The sequence below is a fragment of the Ambystoma mexicanum genome, chromosome 10 (genome assembly GCF_040938575.1).
Source record: "Ambystoma mexicanum isolate Mex_15411 chromosome 10, UKY_AmexF1_1, whole genome shotgun sequence".
NCBI classification, from domain to species: Eukaryota; Metazoa; Chordata; class Amphibia; order Caudata; family Ambystomatidae; genus Ambystoma; species Ambystoma mexicanum.
The window spans coordinates 1,535,677,215-1,535,703,671 of NC_090932.1; the positions used below are offsets into that span (position 1 = coordinate 1,535,677,215).

Here is a 26,457-nt window from a genome sequence, read left to right on the forward strand (position 1 = left end):
TATTGGGCAGGCCGCTGCCAAGGCAACATGGGAGAGGCTTGAGAATGCAAAGAGCCATTGGAGGATTGCACAGGAGCGAGGACAGCATCGAGAAATGGGCTCCTTTGGGGACAGGTGAAGTGATGCTCCACCAGGACGACCAGCTGTTTCTGCAGTGCAGCCAGGACATTGACAAGAAGTGAATCAATTTGTCTCTGAGCGTTCCAACTGTTGACCAAACCATTACAATTTCGATACATTTCCATGCCATCACATACCTACCTGTTTGTGATAATTGCACTTGTCCTTGAAAATAGACCCGATTTTGCAGGGGACTCTGGGAAAAGTGAAAAGGTCCTATGTAATTCACGTCTTGTACCCTGTCTCATAGGGCGGACCCTGCAATTCTACTTCCACTCCACTGCCAAAAATGAAGCGGCCTTGCCCTGTTCAGGCTTTTTGCTGTAGCCCCTGGGCCTTTGCAGAGCCATCTGCTTAGTGTGGCTCTGCCACGGAGGTCAGAAGAGAACATTTAGCCTGAGAAACGGCTGTCTGTGTGTGCAGCTTGGAGAAGACACTGTTGCCATGGGAAAGACATGCCTGTTTGCTGTGCAAATGAAGTGCAGACACAGACAGAAGAGACCACTTGACTGGTAGGAATTGAAGAACCTGACCAAGAGTGAGGAATTAGACCATCCGCACGGGGAGTGTGCGCTCCGCCTGGGCTGGTTTGATACTTTTAAAAAAGAAATGGAATGTTGGTAGGTAAACCTCCTGGAAATGTGTGGGGCTATTCCGCACACATTTCCCAATGGACACTGCACAACAAACACATAGTCAAGTGCATTCTGGGGGACACAGTCCACCGGTGCGGTCCTCCTGTCACATTTAGCTGCAATGTGACAGCCATGGGTACATCAAAGCATCTCTGAAGGGGGAAGGCAACGCCTTCCTCCGGCCCTGGTCAGCCTACTTAAAATAGCAAAGGCTCCATCGATATGCCCTGCCTATTGTTAGGTTCTCTCTGATGGCAGCGCATACTGATGAGAGTTAAGTGAAGCAGGCCTGCCAAGAGGCCTGTTCACAGAACTAACACAGGGCAGGAAACCCCAACACCTTTTTCATATGCAATGTGTCAGCTTGAAGCTAGCTCCCACCCCTCTGTATGAAGGCCATTGAATGTCATGTGTGGAACAACTGTTTACAGTAGGCAACCGCTGCAGGGCCACCCCCTTTCAGAGGGAAGATATATGTGATTTGATGCAGACAGTCTGTTCTCGAGCTCAATTAACCAGAGAGCCACTTTGATCCACAGGAGACAGGAAGATGGGTGCGGCTTAGTAGTACATGTTGTCACCCCTTACCTTTCCTGTTGCAAAGCACTCTGGTCATGACCTTACGCATGACAGAAGATTGGTGGTGGGGACCCAGGATTGGGTCTTTAAGGTAGGCTTAGCATGCTCCAATCACTGGGGCCCATTTGGCTTTAAAAGAGGGCTGAGCCCCTCACTAAGCAGATCATCCGACGACTTCAAAAGGAGTACGAAGAAGGACTCATTCGGACCCTCGGTGATGGTACAGTCTGCCTCACGGCTTCCGCCAGTGAAGGAAGTCCAGGATTTCCAAGAGGGAAGCAAAATACCTCCCAAAACATCTCCCAGGGAACAGAGGGAGATACCCGACTCAGAGGATCCATCAAGCAGCACCAGAACCGGTACCCAGCCAGCACACAGCGTGCCCTGCTAGGTTAAGCCAGCAAGCTTCCTAGGTGGGAAGTGCCAGAGAGTCTCTGAACAAAGGACAAGGCCGTTGCCGGCAAACACTCTTCTCAGCTTTGGGTCGGCCGCCTTAAACGTCGACCCAAGCATTGAGAAGAAGCTCGGAGGAGTGCCACAACAAGCATCAACCAGCGTCCATCTTTTAAGGACTTTTTCGAAGCAGTCGAGCTCTCAAACTGCGACCGGCTGCACCACTGTGGCTGTTCTCACGCTGCAGTCACTAAAGCCGTCTGAGAACCCTCGACCAGCGTTCCAGATCCACCAACCAGCACACAGACAACGATTCTTCACCCCGAGCCGCCGGGTAGGGCAGCCTGCAGCCGTCCGCCCAGCCTCGCTTACCAAACTGCCTGCCAACTGATATCCGCATCTGTCGTCCCTCTTGAACTCTGTCGCCAGAGCTACAAAGCATGCTGGAAGCCACTCGATGCTGTCGAGTACCAAGATCATCTCAAACACCAGTTACATTGTGGTTCTGTCCCCCTGGTCCTTCTCCGAAGGCCCTTAGTGACATTTACGACCTCTTGCTCCCTTGCTGCTGCAACCAAATAACCTTGAACAGTTCAGACTGATTGCTTTACCGACTGCACTCCTGTCAGTATCCAGAGTGCCTCCCTCTCCTTTGTGAAACTGTCTGTCCCCTGTTTTCCTTTATAGGGTGGGTTGTATTTTGTAGTGTGTTAGAACTGTCTGTTGTATTAATACTAAAGTAGATATTTGTATACAACCTTGACTGGACAGTCCCTTTTATCAGTGGGTCACAATTGTTTTTTCGCTCTGTTGCAACTAACCAGCCTGACGTTCCGTCCACTGTTCGGACCCCTTCCGGTGTACTAGAGGTGTGGGACTGATTGATGGTCTAGAAAGCGATATTCCTCCCTGGACCACTAGTGCCCCGGAAGTTGATTCGTCACACCAAGAGAGGTCGGGTTGTTGACTCCACGTGAATATGTGTCTATAGAATGCATGGGGACAGAAATGCCCTTTTGCCTCTCTTGGGAAGACTGAGATGGTGAGCGAAGGCCAAAGGTAAAGCGACCCCTCTGCTGCGGTTGGCTTCAGTGGCAGCCAGACCTCCCTGAGTAACCATCCAACAATCTGATGACTTTCGCAAGAGCAGATGTGGCAAAGAGGATCGAAGGCAGACAGGTCACTGTCTGCTAGGTTCTGAAAGCTCATGGTTTTCATGTCGTGAGATCAGGAAGGCAGCGAGACAACTGAGGCGCTTAATGCACCTGCTGCATGGTCACGGTTCCATAGACTTCGCTGCGCCGCTTGGAGTTTACGAATGCGCTAGCTTCTGGAAGTAAACCCCTTTGTTGAGGGTAGGCCACGAGAGAACAAAGAATAGAAGGGATGGGTTCCGAAAAACACACCCCTCTTGCTAGGTCTTCTCCAGTGGAGTAAAAGCGTCATTGTCTCCTTTTCAAACAAATCGGTTCAGCCTCCGTAGAGACTGTCAAAAATTACCAATTCCAGCTATATTTCAAGCTGTCATGGCGGGGTATTGGGTAAAGTTTTCAATAAGCAATAATCGCGCCTCGGTTAAACCTCATGAGCTACGATACTGCCACTGCGCAAAGCTAAAGCACCTGACCCAGAGGCCCGTGCGCCCCGGGAATGGATTCCCATTTAACTTGCACTGATCCCAGCAAGCTCCATCCTGAGCATCCTTTGTCAAACTCATAAAACCGCCTGGATTCCAGTGCCGAGATTTGTTGAGGTGAACACCTGTATCATCTTGCGCTCACCAAACTGACAGCAAATATAGTAGCAAGGTATGCATAGGATTCTGGGAGTAAACATGCAAATGAGCAGGCTGCTACCTGTGCGCTCTTTCCCTTAGCATGATCGGTGGCCTGTTGGCAAGTGACCCCGCCCTCCTGAGAGATTATTGGGCAGGCCGCTGCCAAGGCAACATGGGAGAGGCTTGAGAATGCAAAGAGCCATTGGAGGATTGCACAGGAGCGAGGACAGCATCGAGAAATGGGCTCCTTTGGGGACAGGTGAAGTGATGCTCCACCAGGACGACCAGCTGTTTCTGCAGTGCAGCCAGGACATTGACAAGAAGTGAATCAATTTGTCTCTGAGCGTTCCAACTGTTGACCAAACCATTACAATTTCGATACATTTCCATGCCATCACATACCTACCTGTTTGTGATAATTGCACTTGTCCTTGAAAATAGACCCGATTTTGCAGGGGACTCTGGGAAAAGTGAAAAGGTCTTAGGTAATTCACGTCTTGTACCCTGTCTCATAGGGCGGACCCTGCAATTCTACTTCCACTCCACTGCCAAAAATGAAGCGGCCTTGCCCTGTTCAGGCTTTTTGCTGTAGCCCCTGGGCCTTTGCAGAGCCATCTGCTTAGTGTGGCTCTGCCACTGAGGTCAGAAGAGAACATTTAGCCTGAGAAACGGCTGTCTGTGTGTGCAGCTTGGAGAAGACACTGTTGCCATGGGAAAGACATGCCTGTTTGCTGTGCAAATGAAGTGCAGACACAGACAGAAGAGACCACTTGACTGGTAGGAATTGAAGAACCTGACCAAGAGTGAGGAATTAGACCATCCGCACGGGGAGTGTGCGCTCCGCCTGGGCTGGTTTGATACTTTTAAAAAAGAAATGGAATGTTCGTAGGTAAACCTCCTGGAAATGTGTGGGGCTATTCCGCACACATTTCCCAATGGACACTGCACAACAAACACATAGTCAAGTGCACTCTGGGGGACAGAGTCTACCGGTGCGGTCCTCCTGTCACATTTAGCTGCAATGTGACAGCCATGGGTACATCAAAGCATCTCTGAAGGGGGAAGGCAACGCCTTCCTCCGGCCCTGGTCAGCCTACTTAAAATAGCAAAGGCTCCATCGATATGCCCTGCCTATTGTTAGGTTCTCTCTGATGGCAGCGCATACTGATGAGAGTTAAGTGAAGCAGGTCTGCCAAGAGGCCTGTTCACAGAACTAACACAGGGCAGGAAACCCCAACACCTTTTTCATATGCAATGTGTCAGCTTGAAGCTAGCTCCCACCCCTCTGTATGAAGGCCATTGAATGTCATGTGTGGAACAACTGTTTACAGTAGGCAACCGCTGCAGGGCCACCCCCTTTCAGAGGGAAGATATATGTGATTTGATGCAGACAGTCTGTTCTCGAGCTCAATTAACCAGAGAGCCACTTTGATCCACAGGAGACAGGAAGATGGGTGCGGCTTAGTAGTACATGTTGTCACCCCTTACCTTTCCTGTTGCAAAGCACTCTGGTCATGACCTTACGCATGACAGAAGATTGGTGGTGGGGACCCAGGATTGGGTCTTTAAGGTAGGCTTAGCATGCTCCAATCACTGGGGCCCATTTGGCTTTAAAAGAGGGCTGAGCCCCTCACTAAGCAGATCATCCGACGACTTCAAAAGGAGTACGAAGAAGGACTCATTCGGACCCTCGGTGATGGTACAGTCTGCCTCACGGCTTCCGCCAGTGAAGGAAGTCCAGGATTTCCAAGAGGGAAGCAAAATACCTCCCAAAACATCTCCCAGGGAACAGAGGGAGATACCCGACTCAGAGGATCCATCAAGCAGCACCAGAACCGGTACCCAGCCAGCACACAGCGTGCCCTGCTAGGTTAAGCCAGCAAGCTTCCTAGGTGGGAAGTGCCAGAGAGTCTCTGAACAAAGGACAAGGCCGTTGCCGGCAAACACTCTTCTCAGCTTTGGGTCGGCCGCCTTAAACGTCGACCCAAGCATTGAGAAGAAGCTCGGAGGAGTGCCACAACAAGCATCAACCAGCGTCCATCTTTTAAGGACTTTTTCGAAGCAGTCGAGCTCTCAAACTGCGACCGGCTGCACCACTGTGGCTGTTCTCACGCTGCAGTCACTAAAGCCGTCTGAGAACCCTCGACCAGCGTTCCAGATCCACCAATCAGCACACAGACAACGATTCTTCACCCCGAGCCGCCGGGTAGGGTAGCCTGCAGCCGTCCGCCCAGCCTCGCTTACCAAACTGCCTGCCAACTGATATCCGCATCTGTCGTCCCTCTTGAACTCTGTCGCCTGAGCTACAAAGCATGCTGGAAGCCACTCGATGCTGTCGAGTACCAAGATCATCTCAAACACCAGTTACATTGTGGTTCTGTCCCCCTGGTCCTTCTCCGAAGGCCCTTAGTGACATTTACGACCTCTTGCTCCCTTGCTGCTGCAACCAAATAACCTTGAACAGTTCAGACTGATTGCTTTACCGACTGCACTCCTGTCAGTATCCAGAGTGCATCCCTCTCCTTTGTGAAACTGTCTGTCCCCTGTTTTCCTTTATAGGGTGGGTTGTATTTTGTAGTGTGTTAGAACTGTCTGTTGTATTAATACTAAAGTAGATATTTGTATACAACCTTGACTGGACAGTCCCTTTTATCAGTGGGTCACAATTGTTTTTTCGCTCTGTTGCAACTAACCAGCCTGACGTTCCGTCCACTGTTCGGACCCCTTCCGGTGTACTAGAGGTGTGGGACTGATTGATGGTCTAGAAAGCGATATTCCTCCCTGGACCACTAGTGCCCCGGAAGTTGATTCGTCACACCAAGAGAGGTCGGGTTGTTGACTCCACGTGAATATGTGTCTATAGAATGCATGGGGACAGAAATGCCCTTTTGCCTCTCTTGGGAAGACTGAGATGGTGAGCGAAGGCCAAAGGTAAAGCGACCCCTCTGCTGCGGTTGGCTTCAGTGGCAGCCAGACCTCCCTGAGTAACCATCCAACAATCTGATGACTTTCGCAAGAGCAGATGTGGCAAAGAGGATCGAAGGCAGACAGGTCACTGTCTGCTAGGTTCTGAAAGCTCATGGTTTTCATGTCGTGAGATCAGGAAGGCAGCGAGACAACTGAGGCGCTTAATGCACCTGCTGCATGGTCACGGTTCCATAGACTTCGCTGCGCCGCTTGGAGTTTACGAATGCGCTAGCTTCTGGAAGTAAACCCCTTTGTTGAGGGTAGGCCACGAGAGAACAAAGAATAGAAGGGATGGGTTCCGAAAAACACACCCCTCTTGCTAGGTCTTCTCCAGTGGAGTAAAAGCGTCATTGTCTCCTTTTCAAACAAATCGGTTCAGCCTCCGTAGAGACTGTCAAAAATTACCAATTCCAGCTATATTTCAAGCTGTCATGGCGGGGTATTGGGTAAAGTTTTCAATAAGCAATAATCGCGCCTCGGTTAAACCTCATGAGCTACGATACTGCCACTGCGCAAAGCTAAAGCACCTGACCCAGAGGCCCGTGCGCCCCGGGAATGGATTCCCATTTAACTTGCACTGATCCCAGCAAGCTCCATCCTGAGCATCCTTTGTCAAACTCATAAAACCGCCTGGATTCCAGTGCCGAGATTTGTTGAGGTGAACACCTGTATCATCTTGCGCTCACCAAACTGACAGCAAATATAGTAGCAAGGTATGCATAGGATTCTGGGAGTAAACATGCAAATGAGCAGGCTGCTACCTGTGCGCTCTTTCCCTTAGCATGATCGGTGGCCTGTTGGCAAGTGACCCCGCCCTCCTGAGAGATTATTGGGCAGGCCGCTGCCAAGGCAACATGGGAGAGGCTTGAGAATGCAAAGAGCCATTGGAGGATTGCACAGGAGCGAGGACAGCATCGAGAAATGGGCTCCTTTGGGGACAGGTGAAGTGATGCTCCACCAGGACGACCAGCTGTTTCTGCAGTGCAGCCAGGACATTGACAAGAAGTGAATCAATTTGTCTCTGAGCGTTCCAACTGTTGACCAAACCATTACAATTTCGATACATTTCCATGCCATCACATACCTACCTGTTTGTGATAATTGCACTTGTCCTTGAAAATAGACCCGATTTTGCAGGGGACTCTGGGAAAAGTGAAAAGGTCCTATGTAATTCACGTCTTGTACCCTGTCTCATAGGGCGGACCCTGCAATTCTACTTCCACTCCACTGCCAAAAATGAAGCGGCCTTGCCCTGTTCAGGCTTTTTGCTGTAGCCCCTGGGCCTTTGCAGAGCCATCTGCTTAGTGTGGCTCTGCCACTGAGGTCAGAAGAGAACATTTAGCCTGAGAAACGGCTGTCTGTGTGTGCAGCTTGGAGAAGACACTGTTGCCATGGGAAAGACATGCCTGTTTGCTGTGCAAATGAAGTGCAGACACAGACAGAAGAGACCACTTGACTGGTAGGAATTGAAGAACCTGACCAAGAGTGAGGAATTAGACCATCCGCACGGGGAGTGTGCGCTCCGCCTGGGCTGGTTTGATACTTTTAAAAAAGAAATGGAATGTTGGTAGGTAAACCTCCTGGAAATGTGTGGGGCTATTCCGCACACATTTCCCAATGGACACTGCACAACAAACACATAGTCAAGTGCACTCTGGGGGACACAGTCTACCGGTGCGGTCCTCCTGTCACATTTAGCTGCAATGTGACAGCCATGGGTACATCAAAGCATCTCTGAAGGGGGAAGGCAACGCCTTCCTCCGGCCCTGGTCAGCCTACTTAAAATAGCAAAGGCTCCATCGATATGCCCTGCCTATTGTTAGGTTCTCTCTGATGGCAGCGCATACTGATGAGAGTTAAGTGAAGCAGGCCTGCCAAGAGGCCTGTTCACAGAACTAACACAGGGCAGGAAACCCCAACACCTTTTTCATATGCAATGTGTCAGCTTGAAGCTAGCTCCCACCCCTCTGTATGAAGGCCATTGAATGTCATGTGTGGAACAACTGTTTACAGTAGGCAACCGCTGCAGGGCCACCCCCTTTCAGAGGGAAGATATATGTGATTTGATGCAGACAGTCTGTTCTCGAGCTCAATTAACCAGAGAGCCACTTTGATCCACAGGAGACAGGAAGATGGGTGCGGCTTAGTAGTACATGTTGTCACCCCTTACCTTTCCTGTTGCAAAGCACTCTGGTCATGACCTTACGCATGACAGAAGATTGGTGGTGGGGACCCAGGATTGGGTCTTTAAGGTAGGCTTAGCATGCTCCAATCACTGGGGCCCATTTGGCTTTAAAAGAGGGCTGAGCCCCTCACTAAGCAGATCATCCGACGACTTCAAAAGGAGTATGAAGAAGGACTCATTCGGACCCTCGGTGATGGTACAGTCTGCCTCACGGCTTCCGCCAGTGAAGGAAGTCCAGGATTTCCAAGAGGGAAGCAAAATACCTCCCAAAACATCTCCCAGGGAACAGAGGGAGATACCCGACTCAGAGGATCCATCAAGCAGCACCAGAACCGGTACCCAGCCAGCACACAGCGTGCCCTGCTAGGTTAAGCCAGCAAGCTTCCTAGGTGGGAAGTGCCAGAGAGTCTCTGAACAAAGGACAAGGCCGTTGCCGGCAAACACTCTTCTCAGCTTTGGGTCGGCCGCCTTAAACGTCGACCCAAGCATTGAGAAGAAGCTCGGAGGAGTGCCACAACAAGCATCAACCAGCGTCCATCTTTTAAGGACTTTTTCGAAGCAGTCGAGCTCTCAAACTGCGACCGGCTGCACCACTGTGGCTGTTCTCACGCTGCAGTCACTAAAGCCGTCTGAGAACCCTCGACCAGCGTTCCAGATCCACCAACCAGCACACAGACAACGATTCTTCACCCCGAGCCGCCGGGTAGGGCAGCCTGCAGCCGTCCGCCCAGCCTCGCTTACCAAACTGCCTGCCAACTGATATCCGCATCTGTCGTCCCTCTTGAACTCTGTCGCCGGAGCTACAAAGCATGCTGGAAGCCACTCGATGCTGTCGAGTACCAAGATCATCTCAAACACCAGTTACATTGTGGTTCTGTCCCCCTGGTCCTTCTCCGAAGGCCCTTAGTGACATTTACGACCTCTTGCTCCCTTGCTGCTGCAACCAAATAACCTTGAACAGTTCAGACTGATTGCTTTACCGACTGCACTCCTGTCAGTATCCAGAGTGCATCCCTCTCCTTTGTGAAACTGTCTGTCCCCTGTTTTCCTTTATAGGGTGGGTTGTATTTTGTAGTGTGTTAGAACTGTCTGTTGTATTAATACTAAAGTAGATATTTGTATACAACCTTGACTGGACAGTCCCTTTTATCAGTGGGTCACAATTGTTTTTTCGCTCTGTTGCAACTAACCAGCCTGACGTTCCGTCCACTGTTCGGACCCCTTCCGGTGTACTAGAGGTGTGGGACTGATTGATGGTCTAGAAAGCGATATTCCTCCCTGGACCACTAGTGCCCCGGAAGTTGATTCGTCACACCAAGAGAGGTCGGGTTGTTGACTCCACGTGAATATGTGTCTATAGAATGCATGGGGACAGAAATGCCCTTTTGCCTCTCTTGGGAAGACTGAGATGGTGAGCGAAGGCCAAAGGTAAAGCGACCCCTCTGCTGCGGTTGGCTTCAGTGGCAGCCAGACCTCCCTGAGTAACCATCCAACAATCTGATCACTTTCGCAAGAGCAGATGTGGCAAAGAGGATCGAAGGCAGACAGGTCACTGTCTGCTAGGTTCTGAAAGCTCATGGTTTTCATGTCGTGAGATCAGGAAGGCAGCGAGACAACTGAGGCGCTTAATGCACCTGCTGCATGGTCACGGTTCCATAGACTTCGCTGCGCCGCTTGGAGTTTACGAATGCGCTAGCTTCTGGAAGTAAACCCCTTTGTTGAGGGTAGGCCAAGAGAGAACAAAGAATAGAAGGGATGGGTTCCGAAAAACACACCCCTCTTGCTAGGTCTTCTCCAGTGGAGTAAAGGCGTCATTGTCTCCTTTTCAAACAAATCGGTTCAGCCTCCGTAGAGACTGTCAAAAATTACCAATTCCAGCTATATTTCAAGCTGTCATGGCGGGGTATTGGGTAAAGTTTTCAATAAGCAATAATCGCGCCTCGGTTAAACCTCATGAGCTACGATACTGCCACTGCGCAAAGCTAAAACACCTGACCCAGAGGCCCGTGCGCCCCGGGAATGGATTCCCATTTAACTTGCACTGATCCCAGCAAGCTCCATCCTGAGCATCCTTTGTCAAACTCATAAAACCGCCTGGATTCCAGTGCCGAGATTTGTTGAGGTGAACACCTGTATCATCTTGCGCTCACCAAACTGACAGCAAATATAGTAGCAAGGTATGCATAGGATTCTGGGAGTAAACATGCAAATGAGCAGGCTGCTACCTGTGCGCTCTTTCCCTTAGCATGATCGGTGGCCTGTTGGCAAGTGACCCCGCCCTCCTGAGAGATTATTGGGCAGGCCGCTGCCAAGGCAACATGGGAGAGGCTTGAGAATGCAAAGAGCCATTGAAGGATTGCACAGGAGCGAGGACAGCATCGAGAAATGGGCTCCTTTGGGGACAGGTGAAGTGATGCTCCACCAGGACGACCAGCTGTTTCTGCAGTGCAGCCAGGACATTGACAAGAAGTGAATCAATTTGTCTCTGAGCGTTCCAACTGTTGACCAAACCATTACAATTTCGATACATTTCCATGCCATCACATACCTACCTGTTTGTGATAATTGCACTTGTCCTTGAAAATAGACCCGATTTTGCAGGGGACTCTGGGAAAAGTGAAAAGGTCCTATGTAATTCACGTCTTGTACCCTGTCTCATAGGGCGGACCCTGCAATTCTACTTCCACTCCACTGCCAAAAATGAAGCGGCCTTGCCCTGTTCAGGCTTTTTGCTGTAGCCCCTGGGCCTTTGCAGAGCCATCTGCTTAGTGTGGCTCTGCCACTGAGGTCAGAAGAGAACATTTAGCCTGAGAAACGGCTGTCTGTGTGTGCAGCTTGGAGAAGACACTGTTGCCATGGGAAAGACATGCCTGTTTGCTGTGCAAATGAAGTGCAGACACAGACAGAAGAGACCACTTGACTGGTAGGAATTGAAGAACCTGACCAAGAGTGAGGAATTAGACCATCCGCACGGGGAGTGTGCGCTCCGCCTGGGCTGGTTTGATACTTTTAAAAAAGAAATGGAATGTTGGTAGGTAAACCTCCTGGAAATGTGTGGGGCTATTCCGCACACATTTCCCAATGGACACTGCACAACAAACACATAGTCAAGTGCACTCTGGGGGACACAGTCTACCGGTGCGGTCCTCCTGTCACATTTAGCTGCAATGTGACAGCCATGGGTACATCAAAGCATCTCTGAAGGGGGAAGGCAACGCCTTCCTCCGGCCCTGGTCAGCCTACTTAAAATAGCAAAGGCTCCATCGATATGCCCTGCCTATTGTTAGGTTCTCTCTGATGGCAGCGCATACTGATGAGAGTTAAGTGAAGCAGGCCTGCCAAGAGGCCTGTTCACAGAACTAACACAGGGCAGGAAACCCCAACACCTTTTTCATATGCAATGTGTCAGCTTGAAGCTAGCTCCCACCCCTCTGTATGAAGGCCATTGAATGTCATGTGTGGAACAACTGTTTACAGTAGGCAACCGCTGCAGGGCCACCCCCTTTCAGAGGGAAGATATATGTGATTTGATGCAGACAGTCTGTTCTTGAGCTCAATTAACCAGAGAGCCACTTTGATCCACAGGAGACAGGAAGATGGGTGCGGCTTAGTAGTACATGTTGTCACCCCTTACCTTTCCTGTTGCAAAGCACTCTGGTCATGACCTTACGCATGACAGAAGATTGGTGGTGGGGACCCAGGATTGGGTCTTTAAGGTAGGCTTAGCATGCTCCAATCACTGGGGCCCATTTGGCTTTAAAAGAGGGCTGAGCCCCTCACTAAGCAGATCATCCGACGACTTCAAAAGGAGTACGAAGAAGGACTCATTCGGACCCTCGGTGATGGTACAGTCTGCCTCACGGCTTCCGCCAGTGAAGGAAGTCCAGGATTTCCAAGAGGGAAGCAAAATACCTCCCAAAACATCTCCCAGGGAACAGAGGGAGATACCCGACTCAGAGGATCCATCAAGCAGCACCAGAACCGGTACCCAGCCAGCACACAGCGTGCCCTGCTAGGTTAAGCCAGCAAGCTTCCTAGGTGGGAAGTGCCAGAGAGTCTCTGAACAAAGGACAAGGCCGTTGCCGGCAAACACTCTTCTCAGCTTTGGGTCGGCCGCCTTAAACGTCGACCCAAGCATTGAGAAGAAGCTCGGAGGAGTGCCACAACAAGCATCAACCAGCGTCCATCTTTTAAGGACTTTTTCGAAGCAGTCGAGCTCTCAAACTGCGACCGGCTGCACCACTGTGGCTGTTCTCACGCTGCAGTCACTAAAGCCGTCTGAGAACCCTCGACCAGCGTTCCAGATCCACCAACCAGCACACAGACAACGATTCTTCACCCCGAGCCGCCGGGTAGGGCAGCCTGCAGCCGTCCGCCCAGCCTCGCTTACCAAACTGCCTGCCAACTGATATCCGCATCTGTCGTCACTCTTGAACTCTGTCGCCGGAGCTACAAAGCATGCTGGAAGCCACTCGATGCTGTCGAGTACCAAGATCATCTCAAACACCAGTTACATTGTGGTTCTGTCCCCCTGGTCCTTCTCCGAAGGCCCTTAGTGACATTTACGACCTCTTGCTCCCTTGCTGCTGCAACCAAATAACCTTGAACAGTTCAGACTGATTGCTTTACCGACTGCACTCCTGTCAGTATCCAGAGTGCATCCCTCTCCTTTGTGAAACTGTCTGTCCCCTGTTTTCCTTTATAGGGTGGGTTGTATTTTGTAGTGTGTTAGAACTGTCTGTTGTATTAATACTAAAGTAGATATTTGTATACAACCTTGACTGGACAGTCCCTTTTATCAGTGGGTCACAATTGTTTTTCGCTCTGTTGCAACTAACCAGCCTGACGTTCCGTCCACTGTTCGGACCCCTTCCGGTGTACTAGAGGTGTGGGACTGATTGATGGTCTAGAAAGCGATATTCCTCCCTGGACCACTAGTGCCCCCGAAGTTGATTCGTCACACCAAGAGAGGTCGGGTTGTTGACTCCACGTGAATATGTGTCTATAGAATGCATGGGGACAGAAATGCCCTTTTGCCTCTCTTGGGAAGACTGAGATGGTGAGCGAAGGCCAAAGGTAAAGCGACCCCTCTGCTGCGGTTGGCTTCAGTGGCAGCCAGACCTCCCTGAGTAACCATCCAACAATCTGATGACTTTCGCAAGAGCAGATGTGGCAAAGAGGATCGAAGGCAGACAGGTCACTGTCTGCTAGGTTCTGAAAGCTCATGGTTTTCATGTCGTGAGATCAGGAAGGCAGCGAGACAACTGAGGCGCTTAATGCACCTGCTGCATGGTCACGGTTCCATAGACTTCGCTGCGCCGCTTGGAGTTTACGAATGCGCTAGCTTCTGGAAGTAAACCCCTTTGTTGAGGGTAGGCCACGAGAGAACAAAGAATAGAAGGGATGGGTTCCGAAAAACACACCCCTCTTGATAGGTCTTCTCCAGTGGAGTAAAAGCGTCATTGTCTCCTTTTCAAACAAATCGGTTCAGCCTCCGTAGAGACTGTCAAAAATTACCAATTCCAGCTATATTTCAAGCTGTCATGGCGGGGTATTGGGTAAAGTTTTCAATAAGCAATAATCGCGCCTCGGTTAAACCTCATGAGCTACGATACTGCCACTGCGCAAAGCTAAAGCACCTGACCCAGAGGCCCGTGCGCCCCGGGAATGGATTCCCATTTAACTTGCACTGATCCCAGCAAGCTCCATCCTGAGGATCCTTTGTCAAACTCATAAAACCGCCTGGATTCCAGTGCCGAGATTTGTTGAGGTGAACACCTGTATCATCTTGCGCTCACCAAACTGACAGCAAATATAGTAGCAAGGTATGCATAGGATTCTGGGAGTAAACATGCAAATGAGCAGGCTGCTACCTGTGCGCTCTTTCCCTTAGCATGATCGGCGGCCTGTTGGCAAGTGACCCCGCCCTCCTGAGAGATTATTGGGCAGGCCGCTGCCAAGGCAACATGGGAGAGGCTTGAGAATGCAAAGAGCCATTGGAGGATTGCACAGGAGCGAGGACAGCATCGAGAAATGGGCTCCTTTGGGGACAGGTGAAGTGATGCTCCACCAGGACGACCAGCTGTTTCTGCAGTGCAGCCAGGACATTGACAAGAAGTGAATCAATTTGTCTCTGAGCGTTCCAACTGTTGACCAAACCATTACAATTTCGATACATTTCCATGCCATCACATACCTACCTGTTTGTGATAATTGCACTTGTCCTTGAAAATAGACCCGATTTTGCAGGGGACTCTGGGAAAAGTGAAAAGGTCCTATGTAATTCACGTCTTGTACCCTGTCTCATAGGGCAGACCCTGCAATTCTACTTCCACTCCACTGCCAAAAATGAAGCGGCCTTGCCCTGTTCAGGCTTTTTGCTGTAGCCCCTGGGCCTTTGCAGAGCCATCTGCTTAGTGTGGCTCTGCCACTGAGGTCAGAAGAGAACATTTAGCCTGAGAAACGGCTGTCTGTGTGTGCAGCTTGGAGAAGACACTGTTGCCATGGGAAAGACATGCCTTTTTGCTGTGCAAATGAAGTGCAGACACAGACAGAAGAGACCACTTGACTGGTAGGAATTGAAGAACCTGACCAAGAGTGAGGAATTAGACCATCCGCACGGGGAGTGTGCGCTCCGCCTGGGCTGGTTTGATACTTTTAAAAAAGAAATGGAATGTTGGTAGGTAAACCTCCTGGAAATGTGTGGGGCTATTCCGCACACATTTCCCAATGGACACTGCACAACAAACACATAGTCAAGTGCACTCTGGGGGACACAGTCTACCGGTGCGGTCCTCCTGTCACATTTAGCTGCAATGTGACAGCCATGGGTACATCAAAGCATCTCTGAAGGGGGAAGGCAACGCCTTCCTCCGGCCCTGGTCAGCCTACTTAAAATAGCAAAGGCTCCATCGATATGCCCTGCCTATTGTTAGGTTCTCTCTGATGGCAGCGCATACTGATGAGAGTTAAGTGAAGCAGGCCTGCCAAGAGGCCTGTTCACAGAACTAACACAGGGCAGGAAACCCCAACACCTTTTTCATATGCAATGTGTCAGCTTGAAGCTAGCTCCCACCCCTCTGTATGAAGGCCATTGAATGTCATGTGTGGAACAACTGTTTACAGTAGGCAACCGCTGCAGGGCCACCCCCTTTCAGAGGGAAGATATATGTGATTTGATGCAGACAGTCTGTTCTCGAGCTCAATTAACCAGAGAGCCACTTTGATCCACAGGAGACAGGAAGATGGGTGCGGCTTAGTAGTACATGTTGTCACCCCTTACCTTTCCTGTTGCAAAGCACTCTGGTCATGACCTTACGCATGACAGAAGATTGGTGGTGGGGACCCAGGATTGGGTCTTTAAGGTAGGCTTAGCATGCTCCAATCACTGGGGCCCATTTGGCTTTAAAAGAGGGCTGAGCCCCTCACTAAGCAGATCATCCGACGACTTCAAAAGGAGTACGAAGAAGGACTCATTCGGACCCTCGGTGATGGTACAGTCTGCCTCACGGCTTCCGCCAGTGAAGGAAGTCCAAGATTTCCAAGAGGGAAGCAAAATACCTCCCAAAACATCTCCCAGGGAACAGAGGGAGATACCCGACTCAGAGGATCCATCAAGCAGCACCAGAACTGGTACCCAGCCAGCACACAGCGTGCCCTGCTAGGTTAAGCCAGCAAGCTTCCTAGGTGGGAAGTGCCAGAGAGTCTCTGAACAAAGGACAAGGCCGTTGCCGGCAAACACTCTTCTCAGCTTTGGGTCGGCCGCCTTAAACGTCGACCCAAGCATTGAGAAGAAGCTCAGAGGAGTGCCACAACAAGCATCAACCAGCGTCCATCTTTTAAGGACTTTTTCGAAGCAGTCGAGCTCTCAAACTGCGACCGGCTGCACCACTGTGGCTGTTCTCACGCTGCAGTCACTAAAGCCGTCTGAGAACCCTCGACCAGCGTTCCAGATCCACCAACCAGCACACAGACAACGATTCTTCACCCCGAGCCGCCGGGTAGGGCAGCCTGCAGCCGTCCGCCCAGCCTCGCTTACCAAACTGCCTGCCAACTGATATCCGCATCTGTCGTCCCTCTTGAACTCTGTCGCCGGAGCTACAAAGCATGCTGGAAGCCACTCGATGCTGTCGAGTACCAAGATCATCTCAAACACCAGTTACATTGTGGTTCTGTCCCCCTGGTCCTTCTCCGAAGGCCCTTAGTGACATTTACGACCTCTTGCTCCCTTGCTGCTGCAACCAAATAACCTTGAACAGTTCAGACTGATTGCTTTACCGACTGCACTCCTGTCAGTATCCAGAGTGCATCCCTCTCCTTTGTGAAACTGTCTGTCCCCTGTTTTCCTTTATAGGGTGGGTTGTATTTTGTAGTGTGTTAGAACTGTCTGTTGTATTAATACTAAAGTAGATATTTGTATACAACCTTGACTGGACAGTCCCTTTTATCAGTGGGTCACAATTGTTTTTTCGCTCTGTTGCAACTAACCAGCCTGACGTTCCGTCCACTGTTCGGACCCCTTCCGGTGTACTAGAGGTGTGGGACTGATTGATGGTCTAGAAAGCGATATTCCTCCCTGGACCACTAGTGCCCCGGAAGTTGATTCGTCACACCAAGAGAGGTCGGGTTGTTGACTCCACGTGAATATGTGTCTATAGAATGCATGGGGACAGAAATGCCCTTTTGCCTCTCTTGGGAAGACTGAGATGGTGAGCGAAGGCCAAAGGTAAAGCGACCCCTCTGCTGCGGTTGGCTTCAGTGGCAGCCAGACCTCCCTGAGTAACCATCCAACAATCTGATGACTTTCGCAAGAGCAGATGTGGCAAAGAGGATCGAAGGCAGACAGGTCACTGTCTGCTAGGTTCTGAAAGCTCATGGTTTTCATGTCGTGAGATCAGGAAGGCAGCGAGACAACTGAGGCGCTTAATGCACCTGCTGCATGGTCACGGTTCCATAGACTTCGCTGCGCTGCTTGGAGTTTACGAATGCGCTAGCTTCTGGAAGTAAACCCCTTTGTTGAGGGTAGGCCACGAGAGAACAAAGAATAGAAGAGATGGGTTCCGAAAAACACACCCCTCTTGCTAGGTCTTCTCCAGTGGAGTAAAAGCGTCATTGTCTCCTTTTCAAACAAATCGGTTCAGCCTCCGTAGAGACTGTCAAAATTACCAATTCCAGCTATATTTCAAGCTGTCATGGCGGGGTATTGGGTAAAGTTTTCAATAAGCAATAATCGCGCCTCGGTTAAACCTCATGAGCTACGATACTGCCACTGCGCAAAGCTAAAGCACCTGACCCAGAGGCCCGTGCGCCCCGGGAATGTATTCCCATTTAACTTGCACTGATCCCAGCAAGCTCCATCCTGAGCATCCTTTGTCAAACTCATAAAACCGCCTGGATTCCAGTGCCGAGATTTGTTGAGGTGAACACCTGTATCATCTTGCGCTCACCAAACTGACAGCAAATATAGTAGCAAGGTATGCATAGGATTCTGGGAGTAAACATGCAAATGAGCAGGCTGCTACCTGTGCGCTCTTTCCCTTAGCATGATCGGTGGCCTGTTGGCAAGTGACCCCGCCCTCCTGAGAGATTATTGGGCAGGCCGCTGCCAAGGCAACATGGGAGAGGCTTGAGAATGCAAAGAGCCATTGGAGGATTGCACAGGAGCGAGGACAGCATCGAGAAATGGGCTCCTTTGGGGACAGGTGAAGTGATGCTCCACCAGGACGACCAGCTGTTTCTGCAGTGCAGCCAGGACATTGACAAGAAGTGAATCAATTTGTCTCTGAGCGTTCCAACTGTTGACCAAACCATTACAATTTCGATACATTTCCATGCCATCACATACCTACCTGTTTGTGATAATTGCACTTGTCCTTGAAAATAGACCCGATTTTGCAGGGGACTCTGGGAAAAGTGAAAAGGTCCTATGTAATTCACGTCTTGTACCCTGTCTCATAGGGCGGACCCTGCAATTCTACTTCCACTCCACTGCCAAAAATGAAGCGGCCTTGCCCTGTTCAGGCTTTTTGCTGTAGCCCCTGGGCCTTTGCAGAGCCATCTGCTTAGTGTGGCTCTGCCACTGAGGTCAGAAGAGAACATTTAGCCTGAGAAACGGCTGTCTGTGTGTGCAGCTTGGAGAAGACACTGTTGCCATGGGAAAGACATGCCTGTTTGCTGTGCAAATGAAGTGCAGACACAGACAGAAGAGACCACTTGACTGGTAGGAATTGAAGAACCTGACCAAGAGTGAGGAATTAGACCATCCGCACGGGGAGTGTGCGCTCCGCCTGGGCTGGTTTGATACTTTTAAAAAAGAAATGGAATGTTGGTAGGTAAACCTCCTGGAAATGTGTGGGGCTATTCCGCACACATTTCCCAATGGACACTGCACAACAAACACATAGTCAAGTGCACTCTGGGGGACACAGTCTACCGGTGCGGTCCTCCTGTCACATTTAGCTGCAATGTGACAGCCATGGGTACATCAAAGCATCTCTGAAGGGGGAAGGCAACGCCTTCCTCCGGCCCTGGTCAGCCTACTTAAAATAGCAAAGGCTCCATCGATATGCCCTGCCTATTGTTAGGTTCTCTCTGATGGCAGCGCATACTGATGAGAGTTAAGTGAAGCAGGCCTGCCAAGAGGCCTGTTCACAGAACTAACACAGGGCAGGAAACCCCAACACCTTTTTCATATGCAATGTGTCAGCTTGAAGCTAGCTCCCACCCCTCTGTATGAAGGCCATTGAATGTCATGTGTGGAACAACTGTTTACAGTAGGCAACCGCTGCAGGGCCACCCCCTTTCAGAGGGAAGATATATGTGATTTGATGCAGACAGTCTGTTCTCGAGCTCAATTAACCAGAGAGCCACTTTGATCCACAGGAGACAGGAAGATGGGTGCGGCTTAGTAGTACATGTTGTCACCCCTTACCTTTCCTGTTGCAAAGCACTCTGGTCATGACCTTACGCATGACAGAAGATTGGTGGTGGGGACCCAGGATTGGGTCTTTAAGGTAGGCTTAGCATGCTCCAATCACTGGGGCCCATTTGGCTTTAAAAGAGGGCTGAGCCCCTCACTAAGCAGATCATCCGACGACTTCAAAAGGAGTGCGAAGAAGGACTCATTCGGACCCTCGGTGATGGTACAGTCTGCCTCACGGCTTCCGCCAGTGAAGGAAGTCCAGGATTTCCAAGAGGGAAGCAAAATACCTCCCAAAACATCTCCCAGGGAACAGAGGGAGATACCCGACTCAGAGGATCCATCAAGCAGCACCAGAACCGGTACCCAGCCAGCACACAGCGTGCCCTGCTAGGTTAAGCCAGCAAGCTTCCTAGGTGGGAAGTGCCAGAGAGTCTCTGAACAAAGGACAAGGCCGTTGCCGGCAAACACTCTTCTCAGCTTTGGGTCGGCCGCCTTAAACGTCGACCCAAGCATTGAGAAGAAGCTCGGAGGAGTGCCACAACAAGCATCAACCAGCGTCCATCTTTTAAGGACTTTTTCGAAGCAGTCGAGCTCTCAAACTGCGACCGGCTGCACCACTGTGGCTGTTCTCACGCTGCAGTCACTAAAGCCGTCTGAGAACCCTCGACCAGCGTTCCAGATCCACCAACCAGCACACAGACAACGATTCTTCACCCCGAGCCGCCGGGTAGGGCAGCCTGCAGCCGTCCACCCAGCCTCGCTTACCAAACTGCCTGCCAACTGATATCCGCATCTGTCGTCCCTCTTGAACTCTGTTGCCGGAGCTACAAAGCATGCTGGAAGCCACTCGATGCTGTCGAGTACCAAGATCATCTCAAACACCAGTTACATTGTGGTTCTGTCCCCCTGGTCCTTCTCCGAAGGCCCTTAGTGACATTTACGACCTCTTGCTCCCTTGCTGCTGCAACCAAATAACCTTGAACAGTTCAGACTGATTGCTTTACCGACTGCACTCCTGTCAGTATCCAGAGTGCATCCCTCTCCTTTGTGAAACTGTCTGTCCCCTGTTTTCCTTTATAGGGTGGGTTGTATTTTGTAGTGTGTTAGAACTGTCTGTTGTATTAATACTAAAGTAGATATTTGTATACAACCTTGACTGGACAGTCCCTTTTATCAGTGGGTCACAATTGTTTTTTCGCTCTGTTGCAACTAACCAGCCTGACGTTCCGTCCACTGTTCGGACCCCTTCCGGTGTACTAGAGGTGTGGGACTGATTGATGGTCTAGAAAGCGATATTCCTCCCTGGACCACTAGTGCCCCGGAAGTTGATTCGTCACACCAAGAGAGGTCGGGTTGTTGACTCCACGTGAATATGTGTCTATAGAATGCATGGGGACAGAAATGCCCTTTTGCCTCTCTTGGGAAGACTGAGATGGTGAGCGAAGGCCAAAGGTAAAGCGACCCCTCTGCTGCGGTTGGCTTCAGTGGCAGCCAGACCTCCCTGAGTAACCATCCAACAATCTGATGACTTTCGCAAGAGCAGATGTGGCAAAGAGGATCGAAGGCAGACAGGTCACTGTCTGCTAGGTTCTGAAAGCTCATGGTTTTCATGTCGTGAGATCAGGAAGGCAGCGAGACAACTGAGGCGCTTAATGCACCTGCTGCATGGTCACGGTTCCATAGACTTCGCTGCGCCGCTTGGAGTTTACGAATGCGCTAGCTTCTGGAAGTAAACCCCTTTGTTGAGGGTAGGCCACGAGAGAACAAAGAATAGAAGGGATGGGTTCCGAAAAACACACCCCTCTTGCTAGGTCTTCTCCAGTGGAGTAAAAGCGTCATTGTCTCCTTTTCAAACAAATCGGTTCAGCCTCCGTAGAGACTGTCAAAAATTACCAATTCCAGCTATATTTCAAGCTGTCATGGCGGGGTATTGGGTAAAGTTTTCAATAAGCAATAATCGCGCCTCGGTTAAACCTCATGAGCTACGATACTGCCACTGCGCAAAGCTAAAGCACCTGACCCAGAGGCCCGTGCGCCCCGGGAATGGATTCCCATTTAACTTGCACTGATCCCAGCAAGCTCCATCCTGAGCATCCTTTGTCAAACTCATAAAACCGCCTGGATTCCAGTGCCGAGATTTGTTGAGGTGAACACCTGTATCATCTTGCGCTCACCAAACTGACAGCAAATATAGTAGCAAGGTATGCATAGGATTCTGGGAGTAAACATGCAAATGAGCAGGCTGCTACCTGTGCGCTCTTTCCCTTAGCATGATCGGTGGCCTGTTGGCAAGTGACCCCGCCCTCCTTAGAGATTATTGGGCAGGCCGCTGCCAAGGCAACATGGGAGAGGCTTGAGAATGCAAAGAGCCATTGGAGGATTGCACAGGAGCGAGGACAGCATCGAGAAATGGGCTCCTTTGGGGACAGGTGAAGTGATGCTCCACCAGGACGACCAGCTGTTTCTGCAGTGCAGCCAGGACATTGACAAGAAGTGAATCAATTTGTCTCTGAGCGTTCCAACTGTTGACCAAACCATTACAATTTCGATACATTTCCATGCCATCACATACCTACCTGTTTGTGATAATTGCACTTGTCCTTGAAAATAGACCCGATTTTGCAGGGGACTCTGGGAAAAGTGAAAAGGTCCTATGTAATTCACGTCTTGTACCCTGTCTCATAGGGCGGACCCTGCAATTCTACTTCCACTCCACTGCCAAAAATGAAGCGGCCTTGCCCTGTTCAGGCTTTTTGCTGTAGCCCCTGGGCCTTTGCAGAGCCATCTGCTTAGTGTGGCTCTGCCACTGAGGTCAGAAGAGAACATTTAGCCTGAGAAACGGCTGTCTGTGTGTGCAGCTTGGAGAAGACACTGTTGCCATGGGAAAGACATGCCTGTTTGCTGTGCAAATGAAGTGCAGACACAGACAGAAGAGACCACTTGACTGGTAGGAATTGAAGAACCTGACCAAGAGTGAGGAATTAGACCATCCGCACGGGGAGTGTGCGCTCCGCCTGGGCTGGTTTGATACTTTTAAAAAAGAAATGGAATGTTGGTAGGTAAACCTCCTGGAAATGTGTGGGGCTATTCCGCACACATTTCCCAATGGACACTGCACAACAAACACATAGTCAAGTGCACTCTGGGGGACACAGTCTACCGGTGCGGTCCTCCTGTCACATTTAGCTGCAATGTGACAGCCATGGGTACATCAAAGCATCCCTGAAGGGGGAAGGCAACGCCTTCCTCCGGCCCTGGTCAGCCTACTTAAAATAGCAAAGGCTCCATCGATATGCCCTGCCTATTGTTAGGTTCTCTCTGATGGCAGCGCATACTGATGAGAGTTAAGTGAAGCAGGCCTGCCAAGAGGCCTGTTCACAGAACTAACACAGGGCAGGAAACCCCAACACCTTTTTCATATGTAATGTGTCAGCTTGAAGCTAGCTCCCACCCCTCTGTATGAAGGCCATTGAATGTCATGTGTGGAACAACTGTTTAAAGTAGGCAACCGCTGCAGGGCCACCCCCTTTCAGAGGGAAGATATATGTGATTTGATGCAGACAGTCTGTTCTCGAGCTCAATTAACCAGAGAGCCACTTTGATCCACAGGAGACAGGAAGATGGGTGCGGCTTAGTAGTACATGTTGTCACCCCTTACCTTTCCTGTTGCAAAGCACTCTGGTCATGACCTTACGCATGACAGAAGATTGGTGGTGGGGACCCAGGATTGGGTCTTTAAGGTAGGCTTAGCATGCTCCAATCACTGGGGCCCATTTGGCTTTAAAAGAGGGCTGAGCCCCTCACTAAGCAGATCATCCGACGACTTCAAAAGGAGTACGAAGAAGGACTCATTCGGACCCTCGGTGATGGTACAGTCTGCCTCACGGCTTCCGCCAGTGAAGGAAGTCCAGGATTTCCAAGAGGGAAGCAAAATACCTCCCAAAACATCTCCCAGGGAACAGAGGGAGATACCCGACTCAGAGGATCCATCAAGCAGCACCAGAACCGGTACCCAGCCAGCACACAGCGTGCCCTGCTAGGTTAAGCCAGCAAGCTTCCTAGGTGGGAAGTGCCAGAGAGTCTCTGAACAAAGGACAAGGCCGTTGCCGGCAAACACTCTTCTCAGCTTTGGGTCGGCCGCCTTAAACGTCGACCCAAGCATTGAGAAGAAGCTCGGAGGAGTGCCACAACAAGCATCAACCAGCGTCCATCTTTTAAGGACTTTTTCGAAGCAGTCGAGCTCTCAAACTGCGACCGGCTGCACCACTGTGGCTGTTCTCACGCTGCAGTCACTAAAGCCGTCTGAGAACCCTCGACCAGCGTTCCAGATCCACCAACCAGCACACAGACAACGATTCTTCACCCCGAGCCGCCGGGTAGGGCAGCCTGCAGCCGTCCGCCCAGCCTCGCTTACCAAACTGCCTGCCAACTGATATCCGCATCTGTCGTCCCTCTTGAACTCTGTCGCCGGAGCTACAAAGCATGCTGGAAGCCACTCGATGCTGTCGAGTACCAAGATCATCTCAAACACCAGTTACATTGTGGTTCTGTCCCCCTGGTCCTTCTCCGAAGGCCCTTAGTGACATTTACGACCTCTTGCTCCCTTGCTGCTGCAACCAAATAACCTTGAACAGTTCAGACTGATTGCTTTACCGACTGCACTCCTGTCAGTATCCAGAGTGCATCCCTCTCCTTTGTGAAACTGTCTGTCCCCTGTTTTCCTTTATAGGGTGGGTTGTATTTTGTAGTGTGTTAGAACTGTCTGTTGTATTAATACTAAAGTAGATATTTGTATACAACCTTGACTGGACAGTCCCTTTTATCAGTGGGTCACAATTGTTTTTTCGCTCTGTTGCAACTAACCAGCCTGACGTTCCGTCCACTGTTCGGACCCCTTCCGGTGTACTAGAGGTGTGGGACTGATTGATGGTCTAGAAAGCGATATTCCTCCCTGGACCACTAGTGCCCCGGAAGTTGATTCGTCACACCAAGAGAGGTCGGGTTGTTGACTCCACGTGAATATGTGTCTATAGAATGCATGGGGACAGAAATGCCCTTTTGCCTCTCTTGGGAAGACTGAGATGGTGAGCGAAGGCCAAAGGTAAAGCGACCCCTCTGCTGCGGTTGGCTTCAGTGGCAGCCAGACCTCCCTGAGTAACCATCCAACAATCTGATGACTTTCGCAAGAGCAGATGTGGCAAAGAGGATCGAAGGCAGACAGGTCACTGTCTGCTAGGTTCTGAAAGCTCATGGTTTTCATGTCGTGAGATCAGGAAGGCAGCGAGACAACTGAGGCGCTTAATGCACCTGCTGCATGGTCACGGTTCCATAGACTTCGCTGCGCCGCTTGGAGTTTACGAATGCGCTAGCTTCTGGAAGTAAACCCCTTTGTTGAGGGTAGGCCACGAGAGAACAAAGAATAGAAGGGATGGGTTCCGAAAAACACACCCCTCTTGCTAGGTCTTCTCCAGTGGAGTAAAAGCGTCATTGTCTCCTTTTCAAACAAATCGGTTCAGCCTCCGTAGAGACTGTCAAAAATTACCAATTCCAGCTCTATTTCAAGCTGTCATGGCGGGGTATTGGGTAAAGTTTTCAATAAGCAATAATCGCGCCTCGGTTAAACCTCATGAGCTACGATACTGCCACTGCGCAAAGCTAAAGCACCTGACCCAGAGGCCCGTGCGCCCCGGGAATGGATTCCCATTTAACTTGCACTGATCCCAGCAAGCTCCATCCTGAGCATCCTTTGTCAAACTCATAAAACCGCCTGGATTCCAGTGCCGAGATTTGTTGAGGTGAACACCTGTATCATCTTGCGCTCACCAAACTGACAGCAAATATAGTAGCAAGGTATGCATAGGATTCTGGGAGTAAACATGCAAATGAGCAGGCTGCTACCTGTGCGCTCTTTCCCTTAGCATGATCGGTGGCCTGTTGGCAAGTGACCCCGCCCTCCTGAGAGATTATTGGGCAGGCCGCTGCCAAGGCAACATGGGAGAGGCTTGAGAATGCAAAGAGCCATTGGAGGATTGCACAGGAGCGAGGACAGCATCGAGAAATGGGCTCCTTTGGGGACAGGTGAAGTGATGCTCCACCAGGACGACCAGCTGTTTCTGCAGTGCAGCCAGGACATTGACAAGAAGTGAATCAATTTGTCTCTGAGCGTTCCAACTGTTGACCAAACCATTACAATTTCGATACATTTCCATGCCATCACATACCTACCTGTTTGTGATAATTGCACTTGTCCTTGAAAATAGACCCGATTTTGCAGGGGACTCTGGGAAAAGTGAAAAGGTCCTATGTAATTCACGTCTTGTACCCTGTCTCATAGGGCGGACCCTGCAATTCTACTTCCACTCCACTGCCAAAAATGAAGCGGCCTTGCCCTGTTCAGGCTTTTTGCTGTAGCCCCTGGGCCTTTGCAGAGCCATCTGCTTAGTGTGGCTCTGCCACTGAGGTCAGAAGAGAACATTTAGCCTGAGAAACGGCTGTCTGTGTGTGCAGCTTGGAGAAGACACTGTTGCCATGGGAAAGACATGCCTGTTTGCTGTGCAAATGAAGTGCAGACACAGACAGAAGAGACCACTTGACTGGTAGGAATTGAAGAACCTGACCAAGAGTGAGGAATTAGACCATCCGCACGGGGAGTGTGCGCTCCGCCTGGGCTGGTTTGATACTTTTAAAAAAGAAATGGAATGTTGGTAGGTAAACCTCCTGGAAATGTGTGGGGCTATTCCGCACACATTTCCCAATGGACACTGCACAACAAACACATAGTCAAGTGCACTCTGGGGGACACAGTCTACCGGTGCGGTCCTCCTGTCACATTTAGCTGCAATGTGACAGCCATGGGTACATCAAAGCATCTCTGAAGGGG

The 26,457-nt window shown here is 50.5% G+C and overlaps 7 non-coding genes across 7 annotated transcripts; all 7 read right to left on the reverse strand.

The window, feature by feature from the left end:
• Nucleotides 1–3,201: 3,201 nt before the first annotated feature.
• On the reverse strand, nucleotides 3,202–3,342 carry LOC138496336 (U4 spliceosomal RNA). The gene has a single exon (XR_011277857.1). It is a non-coding gene; the product is annotated as a U4 spliceosomal RNA (small nuclear RNA).
• Nucleotides 3,343–6,850: 3,508 nt separating this feature from the next.
• LOC138496338 (U4 spliceosomal RNA) lies at nucleotides 6,851–6,991 on the reverse strand. The gene has a single exon (XR_011277859.1). It is a non-coding gene; the product is annotated as a U4 spliceosomal RNA (small nuclear RNA).
• Nucleotides 6,992–10,499: 3,508 nt separating this feature from the next.
• LOC138496340 (U4 spliceosomal RNA) lies at nucleotides 10,500–10,640 on the reverse strand. Its single transcript, XR_011277860.1, has one exon. It is a non-coding gene; the product is annotated as a U4 spliceosomal RNA (small nuclear RNA).
• Nucleotides 10,641–14,147: 3,507 nt separating this feature from the next.
• Nucleotides 14,148–14,288, reverse strand: LOC138496341 (U4 spliceosomal RNA). The gene has a single exon (XR_011277861.1). It is a non-coding gene; the product is annotated as a U4 spliceosomal RNA (small nuclear RNA).
• Nucleotides 14,289–17,796: 3,508 nt separating this feature from the next.
• LOC138496776 (U4 spliceosomal RNA) lies at nucleotides 17,797–17,936 on the reverse strand. Its single transcript, XR_011278257.1, has one exon. It is a non-coding gene; the product is annotated as a U4 spliceosomal RNA (small nuclear RNA).
• Nucleotides 17,937–21,444: 3,508 nt separating this feature from the next.
• LOC138496342 (U4 spliceosomal RNA) lies at nucleotides 21,445–21,585 on the reverse strand. Its single transcript, XR_011277862.1, has one exon. It is a non-coding gene; the product is annotated as a U4 spliceosomal RNA (small nuclear RNA).
• A 3,508-nt stretch (nucleotides 21,586–25,093) lies between these two features.
• On the reverse strand, nucleotides 25,094–25,234 carry LOC138496290 (U4 spliceosomal RNA). The gene has a single exon (XR_011277816.1). It is a non-coding gene; the product is annotated as a U4 spliceosomal RNA (small nuclear RNA).
• Nucleotides 25,235–26,457: the final 1,223 nt, after the last annotated feature.